Genomic DNA, 14,894 nt, shown 5'->3' with positions numbered 1-14,894 from the left:
CCGTATTCACTACCTTGTTATTTAGCGTCGATAGAAATGTTTATAGTTTGTAGTGGGATGAGTCCAAGGATTGGTTATATAATTATCTGACATTCGCCTTATGGGGAGTCTGTACTTCCATATCTTATAATGTTAATTAAATTCCTCAATTTTGGGTACACTTTTCTCAGAAGTTATAAAAGATACAAATGTAGAAAAAATAGGGCATATGTATCATACCTTTATGTATACAAACGGTTAAATAAATTTAAAATTCCACTGAGCGATTGGCAAAGAAAAATCATTCATAACATTTTTTGCTTTAAGAATTACTGCAAATTATTTTTTTGTTTTTTCTGAATATAAAAATTAATTTAATTATTTTAATCTACTGTGAAAAATGCCACCACGTTGATATTATACATTAATTTCAACCTTCTGGGTACAATACTTTCTGAGAAAAGTGAACCAATATCACAAAAATAAGTGCAGAAAAATGATGTCAAAGTTTCCATAGCTTGCAATGTTAAATTCCTCAATTTTAGGTTATAAAAATTATAAAATATACAAATGTAGAGAAAATAGGGCTTATGTAACATACTTTTATGTATACAATCGGCTAAATAAATTTAAAATTCCACCGAGCGAGTGGCAAGAAAAAATTGTTCATTGATCATATTTTTTTGCATTAAGAATTACTACAATATTTTTGCTGAAGATAGGGCTAAAAGCTGACAATTAGAAGAAATAAATTAATATTATCATTTTACACATATTAAACTACCGAAAAACGATAAAAATCAAAATTTCATTTCTTTTGTTAAAATTCGGTGTACAGACTCCCCTTAAACTTGGAGAAAAACCACCAAATAATCAGCCAAGTGGGAATCGAACTCACGCCCGAGCGCAGCTCGGGATTAGCAGACAAACGCGTCTACCACCTGAACTACGCCGATGGGTATAATTTATATTAATGCACAAGTTTCTAAAGCAGAGAGCTTATTTTTGTTTAACTCGATATTATTTAGGCTGATGTATCCACTTATGACTAAAAATAAGGTATTTGTTAACCTTATTCAATTTGTTTAATTAACATGTCACAAACAGACTAAAATTTAACTAAAATGGCTTAGTCGCAACTTAAATTCCGTGGGGCGGATCCTGAACATCGGAAAGGGTTAAATTTCTGAGTAAAGGTTTCTGAGCTTCGGAGAGAGAAATTTCCACACCAGACCACCTCTTGAATTCATTACTGAATAGCCCCTGGTTTGATTATTTTATCTCCCTCAGGAATCCAGTGTGTCCTTTACCTTGAGTTTTATCGCGTGACGTGTTAAGCAATAGCTTTGAACCATACTAACCACAAAACCAAAGAGTACCACTGCTATCATGGTAGTTCAAAATCCTGACAAGAAGACTGAACGCACCAAAGGGTGCAAGCCTTCAAGAGGATGATGAATACAAGCCAAAAAGTAGACTACAACTGGGAACATACCCAATTTGTAATGCCTATTCGATGCGTCACTTGCAAACAACAGCTGAAAGCATGGCATACTTCTCAATAGAATGGCATTCAGAATAATTTTAAATACATTCTAGTCAAGTGTTTCTCTACCAGTGGTAAGCGTACCGTTGGGGTTACTTGGACAGGACTGAGGAGATACGAGTTTTGAACCCCGATATTGCTAATTTACTTTGTGTTGCCAGTGCATCATCGCTTTGACGGAAATGCTTCTCTTTGCCTCTAAATAATTTGTATGATCCCAGTTTTTTAACTTTATTAACTAAAATGAAAAGTAAGATACGAAACCGTTTAAACTCAGAAAATGTATAATAAATAGTAATAAGAACAGTTAAGCCAAGAATTGTTCACATTATTTCACAAAAATATGCTCAGGTTTCCCATTAAGTTAATTTTTTTCATATTAACCCTTATGTTTTTTCTTTCTTTTTATTATTTTGTTTATTTTATGATGCTTTGTCAACTGCGATGGTTACCTAGCGGCTGAGTGAGATGAAGGTGATAATGCCAGCTATACGAGTGCAGGATCCAGAGCCGAAAGTTACACAGCATTTGCTCTTAATGGATTTAGGGAAAACCCTGGAAAAAACCTCAACCAGGAACTTGTCCCAACCACAACATGAATCCGGGCCCGCTCGTTTCATGATCAGATATGCTAGCAGGTACTTCGCGCCGGTGGACTACATTTTCTTAATGCCTCAATTAATTTTTAACACTACAGTGTTTTATAGTTGGTTTCTTTTACGATCCATTATTAAATGCGATGTTTATCTAGCGCCTGAGTAAAATGAAGGCGATAATGCCAGTGAAATGAGTCTAGGGTCCAACGCCGAAATTTAGCCAGCATTTGTTATTAATGGGTTGAGGGGAAAACCCTGGAAAGAAATCTCAAGCAGGTAACATCCCAATCAAGATTCGAGCCCGTGACCGCTTTTAGACAATGTTTCAGCAAAACTCTCGATTTTATATGGCTTTTACATAACAATAATTACTATTGAAGCAGTTTATCTGTTCATTCTAGTGCCGAAGTAAAGAAAGCATAGATTTTTACTTCCACCTCCCCCTCTGCACGCGTTTTCATGGTGTATGTAGGGAACAGCTTTACCTTAACTACTTTTCCTGCTTTTTATAGTTGGAATCACTCTGTCAATTTCATATTATTTCATTGCGTTAATTCCTGCATTACTACAGAAATAAGTACGTTAATGATTGTATAACAGCAACTTTCATAATGGTTGTTACACATTTAATTAACTTGTTAAAATTTTATTCTAGTCAATACAACAAATGAAGTCGAGTTAGAAGTTAAATTAAAATAAAAACTATAATTTCAATTAATTAAATTACTAACAAAGATAACAGCAGAGTAGTGCGATAGTAGGGAAGTCCTGAGTTCGGGTCTAATATAGATGATATTGTAGCAATTTTTTCGTAGTTTTCATTAGTGTTCCCATAAAAATGACAGGGAAGTACTTTAAACTGATTTATGATCACTATATTTCAATTTTTTTCCGTCTGACCATCCGATATAATTGTACCATATTTAGAAACGGTATTTCGCAATCATAATAGCTAAATGCGAAATTTTGCTAATTCTGCCAAAAAAAAATATATATAATTTTTTGTTTAAAAGCATGTTAAGTACATTAGTGTAGTTTTTTAATCAGCGATAAAATGCGAAATTGATTACAAAATGCGAAATAAAAGCGAAATTACATTTTATGAAACTTGTGCTTTTGTAAAAAATAAATCACAATCTAAAAAGCTCCATAACATAGACTACAGGCTCTTACACTTTTCAAAGTTTGGTCACACAGACGTTAGCTTTTACAACATAAACCGCACAGGTATGTGGCCTACACTCTTTGATGTTATCTGTACTGTTATCTCAAGCTTTCAACTAATCTACCTGGTGCTGGTGGTAGAACGCTGGTTGCCTATGCGATATCTTTAGGCCCAGTATTCACTCCCAGACAAGTTGTATGTGATAATGTGTGATTGTGATTGAGTACTAAGATAGATCGGGATGAAATCACACTGTATCTTTTGGCATGTTTTTAATGTTCATAATTTCATTGTCATTTTGTATGTTCCTTTACTTATTATTTTCGAGGATTTTAACTGAAAAATCTAGAAAATGCACCTGTTAACACATTCATAACATTCAATTTCTAGCACCGAACTTTCCATGAAAAATGTTCCGTCTAAAAACATTACAAAATGCTAAAATTTTAACAATAAAAATGCTATAAGATGCTGTACACTGATTTTTAGAGTGTTAAATTTCTAATTTTAAGTTGCTAAAATCTACTATCTCTGATCATTTACTATTACTCAATTAATAAAACCCTCTACAGTTTGACAAAAGCGTTAAATCATAAATATTGTAACTGCTTAAGGCCTAACTTAAAAGAGACTACAGTAAAGGAAAAAATATTTGAAATTAGAGAAATTGTTATAATTCACAAACTTCATTTCTCTCATGACAACAATAAATTATTAATGTGAATGAAAATGTTGATCTCATTTGAATGCATGCTTCCAAGAAGAAGAGGCATAGTATAACCGCATGACACGATTGGCTAGTAACATTGTCAAGGCAATCAGCTCCACGTACTACTTAGTTGTTTTCAAACCACTTCAAAATTAAATGAAACATCGAATAGCTTCTCAGAATATCGATTGAAGCAACAGTGAATAACTATATTATTCGATAGTTCTAATTGGATAGCACTCATCACTACTAACTAATTAGACAAAGCAGTGAACTGTTTCCGGAAGTCTTCATTAGACCCACATAGTGCACAAAACGCAAAGTTTGTAATTCAGCATTCACAAAATCACTAACCAGATAGAAGCATAGAAAAATAAGGTAGGCCTAAATTTACTATTATTATTATTATTATTATTATTATTATTATTATTATTATTATTATTATTTCTAATGGATGCGCTTTCCCAGAAGAAAAAGTCATACAAAGCCAATGGGTGGGTCTAGGAATCTCAACTGCGTTGCTAATGAGTTATTGAACATCTCTTTTCTGTACAATCTAAACTCCGCTTTCCCACATCAATTATTATTTATGAAGAGATATTCTATAATCTTATCTTTCTTGTCATGTACTTTCCAAAATCACGTTCAATTATTCTACTGTAGACCTGCAGGTACTTACGTAATTTCGCATCAACGCCATTTCTATAATATGACAGCAAACTTACTACGTAATAATTAAAGTAAGAAACTTGTCCTAGTATTTGATTTTCAATATAGGCGTATGTATACTGTATATCCTTCAGATTTTTTTTTCTTTTCGTCACGAGGTTATATTTTTATTCCGAATGTTTCATAATTATGTTTAGCTAACGCGTTGCAATTTGTAAAACATACTCAGTCCAAAATTACTTCCAATTACTCCAAATATTTTGTTAGACTTTCGTAATTTCGCATAAACTTTATTTCTATCGAAGGAAACCAAATTCTCCCGATAACTCTCGAAACTTATAATCTGTTAGTTAAATTTTAACCATGGCTGATATCTAAACCAGTATTTATTTAGCAGTCTCTAATCATAGCAGTGAATTATTTTTTTTAAATCACTCTCTCCATGATAACTAACACATTAACAACAATAAAATCCATTCATTCATTCATTCGTTCGTAACTTCTTCACAAACAACACATTACAAAGAAAAAGGCCTAAAATTTAAAATTAAATTCAGATACCAGTAATGGATAAAATATTGTATACTTAGCACAGCCCTGGGCATAAGGGGGAAGGATAAACGAAAGAAGATATCCCCGCTCATGTCCTTTCCGCTTCACAGCTTTAGAAACGAACACATAGTAAAGGACTGTGCATCAGTAGTGGATTTTAGGCGACAAGCGAGAGCTGAAAGCTATGATGCATGCCTTATACAATCCGTCACTCAGCAATGCTTGCCTTCGGGTCTACTCGTATCAGTCCGATACATAACTGTCTCTGCCGGAGAATGTGGAGTGGGGAATGCAGTAAGCTACCTAATTGAGTATTAACGCCCAGGCGGTATAGCACATGAGAGTAAACAGATTTTATGCTCTTGTGGATAAAATCTAATTTTACTCTCTTATACTAATAAGTTAATTACCCAAATTTTACCACAAAACCCGCAGGTTTTTTGACTTAGAAGTGAGTATTTCTATTACGAATATTCTATCAATATTTTGTTCAACTCATGCATTACACTCTGTAACTCCTTAAGACATCAGTTTTCAGAAAAATTTGTTCATATGCACACATGAGGTTAAGTCAGAACACTTTTGAAATCGCTGAATTTCTTTTTAAATAAAAATAACAAATGTGCCTAGTTTTTCATTCACAAAATAATACAATTTATTTAAGCTTATGTAAAAAGTGAATAATAAACATTTAAAATATGACCGTCAATTGGTCTTAAATAATAACTAGGCTCTCTTTCCATCTACAGTATACAGCATTCAGACGAAAATCGTGCGAAGTTCTTTACTTCATTCATGATGATACTAAATATTTATAAGTTAGGTCTAATATCGTCGGTTTACAAACAAAACACATTAAGTAAAAAATATTGCTTCTTAGAAAAAAGGGGTACCGGTATATAATGTATGTACTTAGCTTATAAACTTAGAACTGAAAAATGTAATACACATAAAAATAAACTACTTATTTAATATATTGAGGATTCAGTTTTGTCAAGATTTTGTATTTTTCTCAGAAGTAATATTTTTTACTTAATGTGTTTTGCTTGTAAACCGACGATATGATCAAATTGCGTCCGCAAAACAAAACGTTACGAAAGCGATCGATACGAAACAACTGAAAACGAGTACTGTTACGTCTCATGCTTTTCTTTTTAAAATTCTATAAAAATTCAGCAAGCCTGCCACGAAAGTCTCACGAAAAAACGGGACATTTTTACTATCGACTTTTTTTTGTAAGGAAATTGAAGTTAGAAGCTAATTAAAAATGTATTAAGTAAGACTGAAATAAAGACGTTAACAAAAGTAAGAACAGTATTGCCTTTAACCCTTAAATTGGCAAAGCTTCATTTTTTTCACACTAGTTTATTAAACCTTGTCGGACCGTAAAGAAAACAACTATCACAATGTCCATATTTTATATGTTGTACAATATTATAGTATTGTGAAATTTTAATTTTCCTACCAATTTTTTTATTCTTCTATTAAAATTATATCACATAATATATTATTATAGCCTAATAACCTGTTGTATCCTATAGGATACTTCGTCAATTTAAGGGTTAAACAACATTTATTTGTGTCCATTTATTTGCATCACTTGACAATACTTTGCACTTATCATTTTGTCTAATAGTAGCCTTCTTACAAAGTTCATTAATGTTTGCTGATTTCAAAATAAAACATTTGCAAACAAAAATAAAACAAATATTTCAACAATGATTTATGGCGTTAAAGAAAGTATTGATTCTTACATTATGAAATAAAGTTAAATTAAAATACGGGACTTTTGAGAGTACCTACAAAAAGTACGGGGATGCCGGTCACTTAGGCCAAAAAAGAGAACTTATAAATGTCAGCGATTATGGCTTTTGAATAGCCCTATAAAATTGACTGAACATTTCATGAGGCAATATGTTTGTCATGTTGTGCTCTTCCTTCCCATTTCTGTTTGTCTACGAATAGCTATGTTAAATATGATGACAATCCTTGCCGTACTTCTTTAGTACCGTTAAATACGAAACACAAAAGAGAATCTAAGACTGCTAAAGGAAGACGGATTGGTTTGTTTTTTCCACACAATATCTTTGACATTCCATATTGGCATTTCAACAAACACTGATAGGCAACATTCCAGAGTGATAAAACATGTGATAAGTGTTCTTGTGTGTCGCACTGACCCCTCCCACATTCTATCAGTCACGCATTCCTCGTGAAACGGCTGTTCAGCTGATCTACGCGACGGAACCCGCAGCTAACTTTAGTCATGGGAGGGAGCCAAATCAAAAGAGGAAGGACGAGAGGGGCCGATAATAACTTTTTACTTCATGTTACTTTTAGTGTTTTTCGAGTTTTAACTCAATGGTCGAGCCAAATACAGTCTATTAAAACGTCCCTGAATATTTATCTATGACTTTGTCATACATGAAACATGCGTCACGATCGAATTTAACGTGCCCCATTTAGTCATTTTTCAAAGAAGAGTGTGAAGCGTACAAATCTTTCAATTAATCTCCGTGTTTAATATCGCTGCGTGTGTTTTTAGTCTTCAGGAAAGAAGGCGTTACCTGTCAGCTTTGATTTCTCTAAGTTATTTTTTTTTTACTTGGAATCCAAATTCTACTACATTAGTTGGCGAATGGCAAGATACTACACCCTCTGCATAATTTAATTTTTGGACCTCAAATAATGAATAACATTCACAATACGATGTAACAAAGTAATCCACATTTTATCATCAAGTGAAGAAAATATGTTTAAAACATCAATGAATTATGAAATCATCTCAAAGTACATTCAGCATAATTTAAAACAATATCTACATTACAAAATGTGTTGCGGTCGAAACCAAGACCATCTAATAAGAAACCGTCAACTGATCAGTTATGAGTAGGTCAAATTTTAGTTGTAGCTAATAGTAGGCCTATATTCAATGTAACTATCAAGTGAGTTCACGTATATTCTGAAAATTAATATTAGTCTCCAATACTTTTGAAAGAAAAACAAGTTAACAATGAGGAATAAACTTTCTACTACCAACGCTTCAGTTAGAAGATGACACTTTTAGGACTAGGGTCTACATTGTAAAAGAGAATGTATTTAACACTCAGAAGTTCTACAGTTCAGGCTACACTATTAAAATATGGAATTACTATCACATTATTAATTTCAATCCTATCCTGCCATGTTGGGACTGAAGAGATCGTCAACTTGTCAAATGAAGAAAAAAAATATAATGCCAAACTTAAATTTAATCCCAATTATACAAAGGGATGGGTACTTATTTAGGTCTATATTTTTATGAAGTTACATTACGTTCAATAACTTTTTAAACATATTGTTAATAATATAAAATGTAACCGAATGACAGTTCAAACACTAAACACATGCATAATATTAATATACTGTATATATAATACATATAATTATGTATAATTTATATATAGCTTATATAAAACCGGTAAAAATTATAAACTCGTCTAAAACATCTTGTAAATACAATTACTTTTTCCAAATTTCTATGCAAGGAATAATTAAAGTTGGTGTCTATATTAATAACACGTAACTATAGTAAATTATGTATAATTATACTATAGGCGCTTAATAATCACAACCGAAATGTAAACTACATTCATTAATATTACTAGCCTAAAACGTATAGAATATTGAAAAGGTTTAGACCACTCAAAATATTTCGACCACATACGAGAGGTGAGAGAAGTAGGGGCTGCATTCCAAGATGTATGTCGTAATTACAAACACTACTGGCCGCATATTTTTCTTAAAATGTAATTAATATGACACTGGTGAATCGCATATCCTAATTAAAAAGTTAACAACATAAATTACTTTGACCAGGGAACACAAATATTTACAACGATCTTGTTATTACACTGCAATGATGGCAGAGTTGTTTTGGAATGTGGAGAAATTCTGCAGTGACCGATATTGCTATAGCGATTGTAACTTATTGTATAATTATTAGTTAAGTAAAATTATGTTTTAATACTTACAAAAGTCAGAACCAAAACGTTTATATCCTTTCAACTCTTGCCACACTCATCAACGTACTTGTATGAATTAAGAAACGGAATGAAATACTTTAGTTCGAAATTCCTCTAACAGAATGCACTGGTGTTAACATAACATTGGGTGTGCTCGAGCAGAAATGAAGTCTCACGTGTTTCAAACCACACAACGGCTATCTTGTGCTTCCAGTTCCACAGACTACTTCCACGTTGTTGCGCGCGAGGTTTGATTGTATGAAATTATAGTCCTGCTTAGAGAGAGTGCCATAGTACCATAGTCTGTAGTTACGTTTTAAATTAAAAGCCCCTTGCCGACATTGCGGCTCTGTTATACGAGTATGTATACCCAGAAGTTTCAGAATAGCTGTGTAGGAAAACATAAGACGATGATTAAAAATCTTTGTTTTTCTGCCGAGTTCGAAGGCCGAAAAATGTCAATATTAAATTTGTAACATATCGACATTACGCAGAGTTTATTTCATACTCAGAAAATAATACAAAAATATTTACTTTTAAGAATAACTCCGTATATGTGACATTGGTAACCATCATCATCATCATCATCATCATCATCATCATCATCATCATCATCATCGTCATCATCATCATCATCACTTTCATAATAATAATACTTACTTATGGCTTTTAAGGAACCCGGAGCATAGCCGCCTTCACATAAGCCCGCCATCGGTTCCTATCCTGAGCAAGATTTATAATAATAATAATAATAATAATAATAATAATAATAATAATAATAATAATAATAATAATCACCATCATCATCATCATCCTGTCAAGTACGTCCCAAAAGAACTGTTACGGCCTGAAAAAGCGATTTTCTTGCCATCTTTTCATGGGTCGACCGTTTCTCATTTGGACGATACTTCATTATTGCCTTAGGGATCCTGGATGAAACCATTCTTGAGACGTGTTCCTTCCAGTTTGACTGATATCGGGAGATATAGTCCAGTATTGATGACACATTAAGTTCTTGAAGGATATCTTCATTTTTCTTTCGATCCCATTTAGTGTAGCCAGCTGTTCGGCGCATGAATCTCATCTCGCAAGCTGTTAGTCTGCTTTCATCTTTTGTCCATATAGTCCACGCTTCACTCCCATAACATAGGACTGGTCGAGCTATTATTTGATAAAGACGAGTACGAATTGATTTTTGTACTAATGAAGGTTTTAAAACTCTATTAATGATGCCCATTGATTTGTTGAATTTTACAATTTTTTTCTGATAAATCAAAATTTTCAACAAAAGAAATTTTATATGCTAAATAATTAAACTCATTAACTCTTTCCAAAATTGTGTTATTTAAACAAATTTTGCTTGGTATTGGGTATTTACCACAAAAGGCCATTATTTTTGTTTTGTTAATGGATATTTCCATTGAATATTTTTGAGCTATTAAATTTAAATTATGTACTAACCATTGCAAATCATCTTCAGATGTTGCCAGTAAAACAAGATCATCTGCAAACGTTATTACATCTAATTTTAAATTTCTGTTAATAATAATAATAATAATAATAATAATAATAATAATAATAATAATAATAATAATAATAATAAACTTGAGAATATATGTCTCAAAATTCTGTCCCTAGATGTCAAGCTATCGTCTTGTTTCATTGAAATGTATCTGTTTCCGCTTTTACCAATAAAACCGTCTTTTGGCGCACGAATGAATTACTTACAGTTGAGCTACGACAAAGACAATTTAGTATGATATTTTCATATGGATGATCCTCCCTTCGATTGAATTGGCACATTCAGAATGTTAGGTCTTCAATTATATTATTCCACTCTATTTGAATAACAAAAGAAGCGGCATCATTACAATTTTAACATTTCACAGTGATTATGCTCACCAGAAGAAAAAAAAAATGTGTAAAAATTGAAATTTTACGTAGACCAAATTTGTGGTAAAATAATTTAAGCATACATTACCGTGGGTCACTGGAGCTGTTCCTTTTCATTATCCGAGTGGTTTTACAAAGTGCTACTATATGGTGTTCCTGTGCTTATCAAACAAGAGAGTTATCCGCAATGCAGATGCTTTGCGCAAACCAGTTCGAACAAATGAAAGAGAGGGCAAACGGTACTTAATGACTTGTTTAATTAGTTTATTTTCGGAAAATATTCCGTTATTTGTGGTCTAAAGAACATGGAGTGTCAAGAGAGGGGGGGGGGGTAATTTTGACAGTTAAGACTGCACTGAGACGGTGTGGTAAATGCTGCCATGATTTTGACTTGCCTGAACATATTGTTAAAAAAACTGGAACAATGGAAACATACAAACCAGTAACTGCAGGTGCTTCATTTCCACAAATACGGCTGAAATTGAAAAAGAAGAAGACGATGGTAATGATTATGTAGAATCTCTACTTCTGTAGTTTTGGTAAGTGTTTAATAATTATTTATAGCCTATTATTACTATTTTCTACTGGCGTGCTATACCAAAGAAACACAACAAAAGTGAAACTGGATACAGAAGGAACACCATTCAACATCAGCGAAGGGTGAGACAAGGAGATCCCTTGTCACCGAAGATCTTTAATTGTGTATTGGAGGAGGTCCTTCTTAAGTTACCTTGGGGTCGCAAGCACGGCTTATCTATTGATGGAAGAAAACTGACCAATCTACGCTTCGCTGATGACGTGGTTCTGTTTGCCAGATCCAGGAAAGGATTGGAAGAAATGCTGAACGATTATTCTTCTCGAAGCCCAACAACACCAAATTCGCTTCACGTTGACTATTGTTCTTCTGGTAAGGATGGAAAAGGAGCTTTCGCAGACTACTGTACTGCAGCCAAAAATTCTACATAGGTATAGCCAGAAAATCATAAACTAAAGGAAAACAGCTTTCATGTCATAGTTTTAAGAATAGCAGCTTCCTCACACTTAAACTTATCCAAATAACGTTTTGCAATCATCATCGCTTCTTTAGATACCGGTAGCATGTTTATGCCCAATTGTAGGCTACTAGACTGTCATAATTTACTGTATCTTCCTTTAAGTCTTCTGCTACGTGCAAGTACGATTTAGGCCTGACAGTCGCCAGCAATGTGCGTCTGAGTCAGGTGAGTGCATTTAGTTACGACAAGGGATGTTTGGGTTAGTCAGTCACTTGCCTTCAGAGCGATCGGATGTCAGAAGTGCGGTAGAGCGGTATGTTTCTAATACATTTAAGCTCTACTGCATTCGTTTACTGACCGCTCGCCCTTATCTCTACTCCGGAGCTCTCTCTACTACTCCTATTACTTTCCCTCTTTCGCGTCGTCGAGCTGTCAGGACTAAATAATCGGTCTGTAATAGCTGAATTAAGCTCTCGATTATCGCTGAATCTTCTTTCAAGTTCTTCTACTGTTTTCGCGCTACGAGTTGGCGCGGGGAGTAGATAGGCGGGACGGGGGAACTTCACGCTACACTCTGACCTGAAAACTTCGTCCACTTACTTGGCTACACGGCAACGGAGTCAGACATAAAAGATTCCGCATCTTTGGTGCTGTCGCTATGACTATTATTATCACATTTTTCAAAATTTCTGGAGTATGATCTGTCCATGATAATCGTTTGTTTATGTTCCAGCTGTGTATATTAATTCGAATCTCTCAACAAAGCCATTAGCCCCACCGCCCCCATCCTGATGAACAACAATGAGTATTCTGGACACATTTACGGTAGTCAAAACTCCCGTAACATTTTTATCGTGCCAGAACTTGGGAAACGTTAAATTGGTAGGCCTATCTATCCGCATTTCGTCCAGATACAAAATCGGTTTTTCCACTTTCCTAAGCTTTCTTATTTGCTGTAGATATCTTCACGTATTCTAATTTACAGTGTTTTCCTCTTTTTTTTTTTTTTTTTTTTTTGCTGCACACTTCTTCCACCTGAAATCGTTTTTCTTCAGTATTCGTCTTAATGTTGTCTTTCATTTTAAATCAATTTTTCTCTTGTAAAAGGGTAGACGTTTGTTGCAGCTTGGTACTATTTTTTTACTTGTTATTTAACGACACTGTAATAACTACTAGCTTCTTCAGTGTCGATTGAATTGATGATGGCAAGATGGTATTTGGCGAAATGAAACCAAGGATTCGCCATAGATTACCTGACATTCGCCTTCCGCTTGGGAATACCTCGGAAAAAACCCAACCAGGTAGTCAGCGCAAACGGGAATCGAACTCACTCCCGAGCACAACTGCAGATCAGCAGGCAAACGCGCTACCTCCTGAGCTACGCCGGTGGCCCTCTTTCTTTTTCAAATAAAAATTCTCAATTATATCTTTTTTGTCAATCTCCCGTCGAAGTCATCTACATTTGCGTTTCGGTAGTCTGGACGTTTACATTTTTTTTCTTCCTCAGATGTCGACAACGCACTTTCTTCTGTGCAGTCTTTCATTTCATTCCTTATACGCTGTATTGTTCTTGTGGATATATTAGAGTACTTTTCTACCTTTGCTGTAGGTTTCGTAAGAGATATGCAAAGGCACTGTTGTTCTTTTTCTTCATCACAGAATTATTTTGCACTTCGAATAATATTCCTTTCTTCGCTATAGATTGTCAATCCTTGTTTCCTCTTTGTCGACATATTTACAATAAACAAAAAACTGCTATAAACCTAAATAACAGTATACGACAACATAAATTCTATTAACTATATTATTATCAACACTATTAACACGAAAAGCAAAGGATAACTAAAGCAATACAAGATTTGTGGTATACTGAAAACAATTGTCTTGTTGAAACTAATAAAACACTACAGTAAAAACCCCACTATTATTTTCACAAAGTCGCAAAGATTCATACACACGTGCAGTAGATGTTTGTGAAACAGGAATATTGCAGTGAACAACGCGGTGAGCATGCGCGACTGTTTCCCCTCCGCCCCGTCTAAGTACTTCAGCCGCCTTCTCCTGGCGTGACAACAGTAGTACTGCGTGTTAAATTACACATTATATACCTGGTTAAGAAAAATTTTAGAAGTTACTCGCAGCATAGCTATACTTGTTTTTTTGAAAGATTGGACATGACAGGAGCGTTGCGACCGGAAAAACAACTGAATATCACATAGCGTGGTAGGCCTGTTGCTATGGTAACAACGGTTGAGTTTCCAAACTTACAGGTCCCACATGGCGAGTGTTTAATAGCTCTCTTGGAAACATTTATTGTGCACACAATGTTAGCATTAGTATGTTTCGTCTTTGATTCTCTCTCGATTTTTGTATTGTTTTCTTACCTTCGCGTCAATTGTCAATGTTTTAACGTCAGCCATCTTAACGACAATTGCTAGCTTCCATCAGCTGGCAGCTGGTAGTCCATGTTGGCAACATGGTACTGTAGTTCCAAGCTCGGTCCTTAAACTGTCATGTCCCATCTTAAAAAAAAAAAAACAAGTATATGGGGTGAACAACCCCTGAAACGTCCCTGGTTACAGCCCTTATGACGAATAAGCGACTACAGTTCGTGTATAAAGATTTGTAATCGATTATAGCCATAGAGTTAGTAATTTTATGATTGTAGCGCTATCTGTAGATAAGTGCTACTCGCACGGATATGAGAGTTAATATATTTCTCAACAGAGGTCTCCGCAATATAGTTGTTTTGTAAATTGCATGACGTAAGGTTCTTAGGATTATAT

The 14,894-nt window shown here is 34.2% G+C and overlaps 1 protein-coding gene across 1 annotated transcript in view; it reads right to left on the bottom strand.

Moving 5' to 3' along the window:
* The window catches only part of LOC138712181 (angiomotin-like protein 1), a 66,204-nt gene extending 56,835 nt beyond the window's left edge, over window positions 1-9,369 (bottom strand). The window contains exon 1 of the mRNA XM_069843677.1: window positions 9,230-9,369. The gene's annotated coding sequence lies outside the window, so the exon portion shown is untranslated. The remainder of the gene's footprint in view (window positions 1-9,229) is intronic.
* Between the last annotated feature and the right edge of the window lie 5,525 nt (window positions 9,370-14,894).

Source organism: Periplaneta americana, chromosome 13 (assembly GCF_040183065.1).
Source record: "Periplaneta americana isolate PAMFEO1 chromosome 13, P.americana_PAMFEO1_priV1, whole genome shotgun sequence".
NCBI lineage: Eukaryota > Metazoa > Arthropoda > Insecta > Blattodea > Blattidae > Periplaneta > Periplaneta americana.
The sequence above is the reverse complement of the archived record's forward strand: the minus strand, read 5'-3'. Positions and strand labels throughout refer to the sequence as shown.